We start from the raw sequence: 12,825 nt of genomic DNA, 5'->3' as shown, positions 1-12,825 counted from the left end.
ATTAAGGAAACTTGCCCAATGTTTTGCCCTGCCCAGGTCCTCTCACTTGTGAGGCGAGTGCTCTAACCAATATGCTACAGGACTCTGCACTCTCCCCACCTCACCCCCATACTCGTTCAACCCCCCATCGCCCATCTCTCCTGTTCCCTCACCCCGGACAAGCAGCGGGAAAGCTTGCCGGACCGCAATATCATTGGCAAGCTGTGCGGTTTTAACTGATTAGACTCCAGCAGTTACCCCAACACACACTCTGGGTTCCCCAAGCCAAATCTTTACAAAATTAGGTAAGCAGGATGAGTCCCTCCAGGGAGAGAGTGCGCATTCGATTTCACCAATCTATCTCTGGAATTTCCATGTGTAGGTTGGATGCATGGAAATCTCAACTTGGTTTGGATACTGGGTGATGGGTTTCCGCGTGTGTCAGACAATTGGCTGAACAAAAAAAATTAATTGTTTTTAGACCAGTTCCCATCACCATTTCCCTGTTACACCCAGTTAGGTTCCAGCACACAATGAACTTGGGACAATTGGAGCAAAAACTGTCACGTAGTCTTGGGTGTCAGCATCATCATCTCCCCGATCACATATACCAAGTCAACAGCAGAATAAAGGCAACAGAGGCCGGAGAGCATGACTGGCTATCAATCACCTTCACTATGGTGCTGCTCTCTGCCTTTACTTCAATAATAAAAATAATCCTTGCATTTGATACAGCGCCTTATCGCATCCTCGAGACATAAGAACATATAAGAACATAAGAAATGCTAGATGAAAAAAGACCAAGATCCATCTAGTTCTCCTTCCACCTTCCTGGTGGTTGCATGAGCATAAGTCCTGTTTAGATCAAGAAAAAGGCACTGGTTCATTTTCATTCTAATGAAACCATTACAGATGATATGTCATGTTATGTGATGGATGTCTTCACTCATGTGTGGCAATAAATTCACTGTATCCTCAACCACAACTGAGCACTTTATTTGAAGGAATTATTACCCCCGGAAAAACGATCCGCCAGTTAACTAACAACCAGTTTCCTACTTACCGTTAGTAAACAGAGGAGTGTGGAGTAAGGTAACCCATCCCTGCCTGGGAATCGAACCCAGTTCCTCTCACTTGCAAGGTGAGTGCTCTAACATGTTACCATACTGTGGGCAAAGCCTTGCCCCATGTGACCTTGCATTGGAATTCACAAATTCCAGTTATCTGTTGTCAACCAAAGCTGAGAAATATAGCCAAGGCTCCAGCAAAAAAACCTAATCCCTTTTTAATGGAGTATTTACAGTTCCCAGTCCTCTGACTATCCACAGGATAAAAGCGACACTGTCAGTATTAATATTCATAAATCTGGAGAAGTGGTGTTTCATAAATTTGTCAGTAAATGTTTCTGCAGTTTGCGCTACCAGTAGCAGCCTGTCAAATATTCATGCAATATTTGGTATTATGAATAATTAAAGACAGTTTGTTATTCCAAGTCTTTTTTGTCTGTCTAGACTTTGCAGTCACAAATCCACAGTTTATCAATAGTTTATTTAATAAACATTATGATAAATATTCCCTCTTCCAGGCTAGCCAAAGTTTTCATGTTATAAAAGTAAAAATAATAATCCTTGCATTTGATATAGCATCTTATCAGGTTGTTGAGATGTCTCAAAGCACTTCACAGGGATATACTGTCAAGTGATGTATTTGTGGACCAATGTGGCAGACAAATTACATAGAGTAATGTCCCATAAGCACCCATGAAGTGAATGAACAATTTTATTGGACCCACATTGGGACTTGGAACTCATATAGTCTAGGCTGACACTCAATGCAATGCTGGAGGTGTACCATCCTTCAGTTAAGATGCCTGTTCAGGTGTACGTTAAAGATCCCAAGACACTATTCAAAAAAAGAAGTGCATTTCTCCCAGTGTCCTGGCCAACAATGCCCAGATAAATTTGATATAATAATAATCCTTGCATTTGATATAGCGCCTTATCATGTCTTCAAGACGTCTCAAAGCGTTTCACAGAACATGCTGTAAAGTGAATTGACTGTAAGAGTTGTGGGCGAAAGGCGGCAGCTAATTGCACACAGCAGAGTCCCACAAACAGTCGTGGATGTACTTTTTTCTCTCCTTATATTTCACTATATGGTTGTTTGCGGGAGCTGATTATGTGCTAATTATCTGCTGTGTTTGCCTACAAATTCAGTCGCTATTCTTGTCAGCCATTACCTGTGAATTTTGAGACATTTTGAGACATTTTGACATTAGAGTTGCTATATCAAATGCACTGATTGTTTTATTATATATTAATAACATCATGGGCACATCATGGGCCTTAAAAGGAGAGGAATTACCTTCACCAAAGAAGCAATCAAATTGTCAACATTTCAAGCCAATGATACAGACCAATGAATTCTAAGGTATAGCTCAGAATTTATCAGATGTGCTATTAATATTCAGATTTCTTGATGTCTGCCTTAGTTTCGAACATATTCACTTAACCTCAGGGCACCAATTTACATCTTGACATTGACGAAGCTTTTGATTATAAGCAGGTTCCTGTTGGAACACCGCTTGCTGTATTACAGATCTAACTGGCTGATTGAACATGTTGCTCATCTAATTGAGCAAACAACCCAAAACAGAATGTTCCTGGGTGACTGATAATGTTACTATATGCATCTATCAAATATTAAATGACCAGATTTGAAATCTGTTGTGAATAACATTTCCCTTCGAAATCTGCATGCAAAACTTGGGCTGCTGCCAGACACATCTTTTAGAATATTGCACCAAGCTATTCATATCAAAATCGGCTTTCTGCTGAGAAGTTTACATGACAGTAAAGGAGGTAAGGGCATCAAGCAGCTCAGAGACATACAGCACAACTAAATCAGTGTCTTATTGTTAGGATTGGCTGAAATCAAATTAAAAGTGATATTTGTCAGTGTGGCAATGTTCAGCAATCTGATGAAAATGAATTTGTGTGTAGGAAGCTAATTTGAATCCTGTATCTCAGTGGTTAGTGCACTTGTCTCGCAAGCGAGAGGGCTGGGTTCGATTCCCGGCAGAGTGAAATGTTGGGCAAGTTTCCTTACTCCACACGCCTCTGTTTACCTAACAGTAAGTAGGAGTCTGGTTGTTAGTTGATTGGTGGATCGCTTTTCTGGGGATAATAATTCCTTCCACAAAAAATAATAATAAACTGGTCACTCAATTCATGACTGTTTGTGGGACATTGCTGTGTGCAAATGGCTGCCGGGTTTCGCCCATAAAGTACATTATATTCTGTGAAGCGCTTTGAGACGTCTCGAAGACATGATAAAGCACGATATCAAATGCAAGAAATATTATTATTATTATTATCATGGACAATAGAAGCTTAGAATTCTTATGAATCACTCACAGGAGGAGGCCATTTGACCCTTTGAGCCTAATTTGGGTTAACCTATTGTCATTTACATATTCCTATGACCAATGCTTCATCTCAACACGCAAGTGGAGGACGAAATATTTCCCCCTGAAGAGTGAGCATAATTGTGTACCTCTTGTTCTGTGGTTAACCAGCCCTCCACAGCGCAACCACTGTTACACTGAGATTACCTTGATGTGGAGGTAAACTTGTCAAGGCTGTTCTGCTTGAAAACTTATCAGTGGCTTCTCTTCCCACGTTTTTCAGTGGTACTGCCAAGAATGGGAGAGAAAGAGAGCCCCGATTTTTCTTGTTTGATTTTTAATCTGCTTTTCAAAGAAAACTTTGTAATGACCCAATTGTGCTCTTACATCCATGGTACTAATAATCACAACAATAAACCTTACCTTTGATATAGCACTCATCACACTGGGGAGGACAACAACAATAACTTGCAGTGCCCTTCAGGCAGGGTAGTGTCCCGGAGCCCTTCACAGTGGCGGAGTCTGACAATGAGCCAGGGGGAGAGGGAGGGGTGAGGTGACCGGAAGCATGATCAAAAAGGAAGATCTTTAGGATGGGATTTGAAGGTGGGGAGGAAGAGGGTAAGGCGAAGGGCTTAAGGGAGAGCGTTCCAGAGTTTCGGGGCAGAGTGGCTGAAGGTGCGGTCACCGATGGCGGAACAGAGGGCACAAGAGACAAACAGGAGGCCGGAGCCAGCCAACCAGAAGAAGCGGGTGGTGGAGTGGGGGGTAAGCAGGTGGGAGAGGTAGGGAAGTGCAAGGGCATGAAGGGAATTGAAAACGAGAGAGAGGATCTTGAAATCGATCCATTTGGACAGCTACACAGGATATACAGCGACGGTGTGTTTTGTGGGTGAATGCAACAGCCAATTTATGCAGATCAATGTCCCACAAGCAGCCATGAAGTGAATGATCCTGAATGTTTTATGTTCTTCATTTAAGATGGGTTTCCTTGGAGTTGAATTGGCTCAAAGGTGACATACCTAGCAATGGAATGTCGGAATCGAGCCAGCCCTCTATGACGGTCTCGAGTCCGGTTCCTGAGCCAGGCGGGTCTATGGTATCCCAGGGCACTGCTGATGATAGCACAGCCCAGTCTGGCTCATCGGCAGGACCTGGAAGGGCAGACCAGTCACTGGGGGCCGGGAGTCATCCCACCCAGCTCCTGTTAACCCTGCAAGCCAAAGCCCTCATGGATGGGGTGGGGTGGTCTTAGCTGGACAAGCAGCGGGAAAGCTTGCAATATCAATGGCAAGCCATGCTGTTTTACCTGGTTAGACTCCAGCAGTTACCCCAAGCACACTCTGGGGTACCCAAGCCTTGGCTCTTGCCAACTTGTGCCTAATACTTTCCGGAATTAGGTAAGCAGGATGCACCCCTCTAGGGAGAGAGTGCGCATTTCATTCTAACAATCTATCTCTGGGATTTCCATGTGTAGGTTGGTTTGCTTGGAAATCTCAGCTTGGTTTGCATACTCTCTCACAGTGATTGCACGGTGATTGTTTTCATGTGTCAGACACCCAGTTGACCAAAAAAAAATTAATTTAAGAAATGGTATTAAATATGTTTTTAAATTTTCCGATCTTTGACTTCCGAATATTGGTAACACCCAAGTCCAGTTGAGTGGAGATTAGTTTTGAGGGACAAAATGGCCTTTCCGAGCTTATTATCAGGTAATATTGATCAATCCAAGTCTGAGATGTTCAAGTTGGAAAATTGAAAGAAAAAAGAAGATTGAGAGGTGATATGATTGCTGTCTTTAAGACTCTAAAGGGGCCAGACAATATAGATCATGACAGGCTGTTTCAGCTAGTCCAGAATAGTAATATCAGCTTACGATTGAAGGGGGATAAATTCAGAACAAATCTACTATTTCAATGAACAAATAGTAAACCTGTGGAACACGGTTGAAGCAGGAAATGTTGATTCCTTCAAACACAGATTAGATAGTTTTCTTTTAGGAAATAACATGATGGGATATAGTGCATAGGTAGTTTGAGACATATGTGCAGGTGACCACCACGAAGATGGAAGGTGAACTAGATGGACCTTGGTCTTTTTCTTTTCTAGGATTTCTTATGTTCTTATGAGATAGGCCAATCTATAGTGAAAAAGCCCAGAGAGACTGCTCTTCACATGTGAATGAAATCCAGGACGCTACCCTGTGTGAGGGGTGTTATATAAATTCAAGTTCTTGTTGAATGTTGCAATCCAGGCAATCTTTAGTCCTGAGAACCATGGAAATTTGCAGCGCAGAAGGCCATTTGGCCCATCGTGTCTTTGCTGCTCTTTTAAAGAGTAACCCTTTCAGTCCCATTTAGTTTAGTCGAGTCCTGTAGCTTAGTGGTTAAGGTACTTGCCTCGCAAGCAAAAGGACCCATGTTCGATTCCTGGGCAGGAAGAAACAAGTTTCCTTACTGCACACGCCTCTGTTTTCCTTGCAGTATGTAGGAACCCGGTTGTTAGTCGATTAGCAGATCGCTTTACCGGGGATAATAATCCCTTCAAAACAATTGTTTTAAAAATGATAATAATTTGGTCACACGACTGTTTGTGGGACACTGATGTGTGCAATTGGCTGCCGCATTTTGTCCACAAATATACAGTCAATTCACTTTACAATATGTTTTGTGAAGTGCTTTGAGACATCTCGAAGACGTGATAAGACATTATAATCAAATGCAAGAATTATTATTATTATTTACTCTAATTTCAGCGAGGCTTCCATTGAGTTTTCAGCACCAAAATATCAGTGATGGAGGATCTCTATGGGTCAGTTTCTATCAGTGATGGAAGAATTTTGCTTTTTTTGGGTCAGCCAGGTGAACATATGTGGAAAACAATCTTCCCCCCACCTGCCCTCCGAGTATCCGAAGCAGACAGAGTGTTTCACACAAATGAAAGTAATTATAATTTTGTTTTTAATTATTTTAATTTTTACATATGTACATGGAAATGTCCCTGTGTTTGGAATGGAATGCAAAGGAACTCTGTGGATCAGTACCTCAACCTTTCCTAGGAAAACTTCAGCTTTCCCAAGGCGGGGAGAGAGAGAGAAAAGGAGAGAGAGAAGTTCGGCAAATGATCACAATTGAGCTGCTCACTGTTGAATGGATCACTAATGGAACCCCTCCCTTCACACTACGCCCTTCATGTTTTCCTCAATGGTGCAACCAAAATACAAAACTCAAAGGCACAACTTTGTAAATACTGTGAAGCGCTTTCAAACCTCCTCCAAATCCTCCGCTCCACCACTGATGGCCTTGCCTTCAGCCACTAATCTCCGGAACTCCCTGGCTCAATCCCTCCACTTTGTTCCCACTTTATTTTTTAAATCCCAATGAAAGACCTACCTCTTCAACACCGTCTATTGTCACTTCCTTCCTCCCTCTTCTCCCTTATGTGGAGTTCAGTCCCACCACTGTACAGCACTCTGAGACACTATCCTGTATAAAGGAAGCTGTACATTTGAAAGCTGTTTTTGTAAACAAATGCAGCTCTGCATATCTGCAGCAAATGATTGCCCGGTGACTCCTTATTGCTAAAAATGCTTCTCAACTGGAAAAACCAGGGCATCTGTCTTGATGTCATCTTCTGTTTGAAGGAAACAAAAGGTGCACAAGTGAAAGCAGTAAAACTAACAACAAATTTACTGTATGACATGTGACACATTCCAGCTTATAGCTTACACATTCCTGAATCTAGTATAATGAACAAATGACACTCTTGTGTATCACAGTTAACTCCGAGTTGGGAATGATATCATGGCGTCAGTTAACCTCTTCGGTGACAGGTGCGAGTCTAAAAACTGAAAGCCGCTGAAACCCTGGTCTATGCCTTTGTCACCTCTCGGCTGGACTATTCAAATGCCCTCCACGCCGGTCTCCCCTCCACTACCATCCATAAAAGTCAGATTATACAAAACTCTGCCGCCCGCATTCTTACCCGCCCCAAGCTCCGCTCCCCGATTACCCCAGTCTTTGCCAGACTACACTGGCTGCCTGTCCCAGAGAGGATCGACTTTAAGATCCTCACCCTTGTCTTCAAATCCCTCAACTCATCTGCACCCCCCAATCTCTCTGACTTCCTCTCTCCTCAAAACAGTGCCCGCTGCCTTCGTTCCACCGGGTCTGACCTCCTCCTTGTCCCCCGAGTCCTCCGCTCCACCCTTGGCAGCAATGCCTTCAGCCACTATGCCCCGAGGCTCTGGAACTCCCTTCCTCACTCCCTTCACCTCGCCCCTTCTCTTCCTATTTTCAGGTCTCGGCTGAAGACCTTTAATAATAATAATAATAATCCTTGCATTTGATACAGCGCTTTTCACGTCTTCTCGATGCCTCAAAGCGCTTCACAGAACAGACCTTAAAGTTGAATTGACCATATATATTTTGTGGGCGAAACGCAGCAGCCAATTGCACACAGCAGTGTCCCACAAACAGTCGTGGATTGAAAATGACCAATTTGTTATTGTTTTATTTCGGAGGGATTATTATTAGGCGTGTGGAGCGAGGAATCTAGCCCAAGGTTTTGCCCTGCCTGGAATTGAACCCAGATGTCTCACTTGCAAGGCGAGTGCTCTAATCACTGAGCTACAGGCCCTTTCTTTTCGACCGTGCCTTTGGTCACCTCCCCCCCCCTCCCCCTGGCTCGGCCCCGGGATCCGTTACTGTGAAGCGCTCTGAGATGCCGTCCGGCGTGGAGGATGCTATATAAATCCAAGTTGTTGTTGTTGTATCTTTAAAGGAACATCAAAGAGTTAGAAAGGGATCTGACAAGAACAGGAAAGATGAGTTTTAGATATATCGGCTCTATGCTAGATCATAGAACTGGAGAAAGTAAACCTAGAATGAGAAAAAATCCACACTTCCCTGTTTCTACCAGTGCTCATGGATGAACAAAACATAATCTGTTTTTTTGGATGAGAAGTCAAATCAGTGTCCCGTCTGCCTGTTCAGGTGGAATCACAAATCCCACAGCACTGGACAAAAAAAGAACAGCTTCTCTTGGTGTCCAGGACAAGAATCCCTGAAATAAACTTGATCATTTACTTCATTGCTGTTTGTGCGATATTGCTGTGCACAAATTAGCTGACGAATTTGCCTACAAGTATACAGTCATTGACCTTCATAGTAATTCTCATGAAGTGCTTTGATATGTTTTCCCATTGTGAAAGGCATTATATCAAATAATAATAATCCTTACATTTGATATAGCACCTTTTACATCAGGAAGATGTACCAAAGTAGTTCACAGGATGTACTGTGAAGTGTCGTGACTGTGTAGGTGGACGTGGCATCCAATTTGTGCAATATCCCACAAAAAGCCATGACATGAATGACCATTTTTTTTTGGCAGGGGGATTTTTAGCCAGGACACTGAGTGAAAATCCCATCTCTCTTTGAATAATGCCTTGAGATTTTCAACGTCCACCTGAACAGACACACGGGGCCTTGATTTCACGTCTCATCTGAAGGACTGCACCTCCAACGATACAGCACACCTGTAGGACTGCAATGGAGTGTCAGCCTAGACAATGCACCACTTTGCAACAAGAAGATTTCAATGTGCTGAAGATGTGTGGTGCCTTGCTGTACGTAGAGATAAACTTTCACTGAATCAGTAGCCTGTCTCTCTTGCTGCCACTGCTGTAAGCTGTTTGCTCAGCTTCCAGAAAATACATAACAACAACAAAATTAAATTTCTATAGCGCCTTTCACGTCAGGAGGACGTCCCAAGGCGCTGGACAGACAGAGTAGGGATCCGAGCTGGGGTTTGGGGTCGGGGAGGGTGGATGGGAGGGGGTGGGGAAGCAGGGAGACCGAAAGCATGGTCGAAGAGGAGAGTCTTGAGATGGGTCTTGAAGGAGGCAAGGGAGGGGGCCGAGGCGGAGCGATTGCGGGATGGATACGACGTGAAGCAGGCCGGAGCCCGCTGAGCGAAGGCAGTGAGCAGGATGGTAGGGGGTAGCAAGACCATGGAGGGCTTTGAAGGTGAGGTTTAGGATCTAGAACTGTTTCCTCTGTGTGATGGGAAGCCAGTGGAGTCGGGCGAGGATGGAGGTAATACAGTCACGAGCCTGGTGCAGGCGAGGACACAGGCTGCAGAGTTCTGGATGTTCTGCAGCCTCTGGAGGGAGTTGTTGGGGAGGCCGACAAGCGGGGAGTTTCCATAGTCGAGCCTCGATGTAATGAAGGCATGTATGTGGGTTTCGGCGGCCTGCGGTGTGAGACAGTGGCGGAGCCAGGAGATGTTGCGGAGGTGGGGGAAGGCAGAGCGGGTCATGGCGCCGATGTGGGATAGAAAGGATAGTTGAGGGTCAAATAAGATGCCAAGATTCCCTTTTAAAGTTGAAAAATGTTTATGCAATGTGGGTATTTGTTTTCCCAAACCCCAGACCAGTATTTGAAGTTTTGCTAGAAAAATACCAACTGAGGTTAAGTGTCTACATTCCTTCTTCTGACTCATTGCCATAGACATACATGTGCACTGATGTTAGATGTGATTAACTGTCGATAAGTCACTGGATGCCATTGAATGAAGTTTCAATGAATGACCAGCTTTAGCCTTCAGTCTGTAAATAAGCTTGTTGCACTTGGAATAAACTATTCGAAAATGAACATAGACAACAGTGAATAGAAAAGGAAGATTTCTCTCAGCCTCTGGCGCTGGCTCTTTCAAAGAACAATCTATTCAGTCCCTTTCTTCCCACACTCCTGTACATGACTCCCTTTTAGATATCTATCGAATTCCCTCTTGAAAGGAAAAAGGATCTTGCCTTCACAACAATAACTTGCATTTATATAGCGCCCCTCACGTAGGGTAATGTCCCAGAGCGCTTTGGGAGTGCTGTGTAAAATATTCCTCCTAATCTTTCATTTGCTAATTATCTCCTATAAGTAGTCCTGTAGCTCAGTGGTTAGAGATCTCGCCTCGCAAGAGAGAGACCTGGGTTTGATTCCCAGCAGGGCGAAATGTTAGGCAAGTTTTCTTACTCCACACTCCTCCGTTTACCTAGCAGTAAGTAGGAACCTGGTTGTTAGTGGATTGGTGGATCGCTTTTCCGGGGGTAATAATTCCTTCAAAAAAAATTAACAAGTTGGTCACTTCAATCCACGACTGTTTGTGGGACACTGCTGTGCGCCATTTGCTGCCGAGTTTCGCCCACAAACTATATAGTCAATTCACTTTACAATATATTCCATGAAGCACTTTGAGACGTCTAGAAGTCATGAAAAGCTCTATATCAAATGCAAGGATTATTATTATTATCTCAGATCGACACTTTTCCGTCACTAACTCACCAATCAGTGGAAATAATTCCTCCCTTTTGACTATGAAAACTGCTCATAATTTTACAGACCTCTATCAGGTCTCCTCACTATGTCCTCATTCTCTCTCAAGGTTTGCCTTTTGTTTCTCTCCTCAATCTTCTTTGTTTCAGTGTATAGGCCAAGCTCCTCCGGTTGCTCAAAAGTCAAACCACTCGTCCCTGTCATAATATAATTATTATTATCGTTGCATTTGATATAGCACCTTATCGTATAGTTGAGGCATGTCAAAGCGCTACAGAATACACTGTAAAGTGTAGTGATTATATTTTGTGGGAGAAAGAGGCAGCCAATTGTGCACAGCAGTGTCCCACAAACAGTTGTGGATTCAGTGACCAATTTTATTATTTTTATTTTTTGAAGGAATTATTACGCCCGGAAAAGTAATCCACCAATCAACTAACAACTAAACATGGCAGCCAATTGCGAACAGCAGTGTCTCACAGACAGTCATGGATTGAGTGACCACATTATTTTTTTGTTTTAAGGATTATTATCTCCGGAAAAGCTATCTGCCAATCGACTAACAACCAGGTTCCTACTTACTGCTAGGTAAATAGATGCATGTGGAGTAAGGAAACTTGCCTAACACTTTGCCCTGCCGGGAATCAAACCCAGGTCCTCTCGCTTACAAGGCGAGTACTCTAACCACTGAGCTACAGGACTCCACAGCTGCAGCATGAACTTCACAGTGTGCGGCTGAAGTTGCAGAGAATGTGAGCGGGTGTGGAGTCAGTGTGAGAGAGCTCAGCACTTTTCTGGATTGAACCCTTTGGAAAACCAGTCACCCAAAAAATCAGATGTTAAAGGGAGGAGAATCAGAGGAGGTGGCATCCCCTATTGATCTGTCTCTGACTCCCAGAGGGGTAGTCTTCTATTGGTCAGCAAACAAGAAATAAAGCCGATCATTTAGACCAAATGACAAAATTGTCTGGATGGGGAGGGCCTTTTGCCCATCCAATCTCATCCCTTCAGAACACCCATCCTACTGACCCTTCGTCACTGCACCAATATGCTTTTTAAATGACTCCAGTGTTCTTGCCTCAACTACCTTTCCCAGCAACCTGTTCCAGTTATTAATTTCCCCCTAGGTAAGGAAAAACTTCCTGGTATCTGTTCTTTGCAACTCTAAACCCACATCCTGTAGCTCAGTGGTTAGAGCACTCGCTTTGCAAGCGAGAGACCTGAGTTCAATTCCAGGCAGGTCAGGGCGAACCTTGGGCAAGTTTCCTTACTCCACACAGAGCCTAATAATAATCCCACCAAAACCAAATCAATAATAAATTGGTCATTTTCAATCTACGACTGTTTGTGGGACACTTCTGTGCGCAATTGGCTGCCGCGTTCGCCCACAAATATACAGTCAATTCACTTGACAGTATATTCTGTGAAGCGCTTTGGGACATCCTCCCGACGTGAAAAGCGCTATATCAAATGCAAGGATTATTATTATCCTCTTGTTCTACAGTGCTTCAAGATATTGTCCTATATGAAGGGAACCTATTTTTAAAAATGCAAGTTGTTGTTGTTCTACTGTCTTGGTGCATCCAAAGTATTGTTCCAGGTTTACCTTATCAATACCATTTTAAATCATATACACCTCTACCAGGGCGCTGCTGTCTTTGAAAGAGCTACACATTTAGTCTTACTGTTAGAGTACCGGATTCGTTTGCAACCGGGTCCACACCCAGGAAATAAGTTCAATCTTGACAAACCAAATTGGTGGATTTCAACAGTTTATTAAGCACACAAATAATGTCAGTTATACAGAATTAATGCAATATAAAATAACAGAGCAATACTACCAGTCCTTCTGTTCCATGACCCCAGTCTGCTCTCTGGAGAGATCTCTGAAGACCACGCCTTTGCCCAAGCTTATGTGCCTTTTTCTTTCCTTTGTCTCTCTGGTGGACACCCACAGTTTGCACCAGTTTCAGTCTGCCTGATTTGGGCTTGTTTCAACTATTCTACCTGTTTGGTCAGTACTTTCTTATCTAAAACTAGCAAAAGGGCCAATCAAGGCATTCAGCTCCTTCTGGTTCAAACTGGTGTGTCTGGCAGTTAGCTCCCCTT

At 43.5% G+C, this 12,825-nt stretch overlaps 1 non-coding gene across 1 annotated transcript; it reads right to left on the bottom strand.

Annotated features, from left to right (window-relative positions):
• Positions 1 to 11,345: 11,345 nt before the first annotated feature.
• Positions 11,346 to 11,418, bottom strand: trnat-ugu. Its single transcript has one exon. It is a non-coding gene; the product is annotated as a tRNA-Thr (tRNA).
• Between the last annotated feature and the right edge of the window lie 1,407 nt (positions 11,419 to 12,825).

The sequence above is a fragment of the Callorhinchus milii genome, unplaced genomic scaffold, assembly GCF_018977255.1.
Source record: "Callorhinchus milii isolate IMCB2004 unplaced genomic scaffold, IMCB_Cmil_1.0 Scaffold1, whole genome shotgun sequence".
Classification (NCBI taxonomy): domain Eukaryota; kingdom Metazoa; phylum Chordata; class Chondrichthyes; order Chimaeriformes; family Callorhinchidae; genus Callorhinchus; species Callorhinchus milii.
This window is presented reverse-complemented; position numbering and strand designations above follow the sequence as displayed.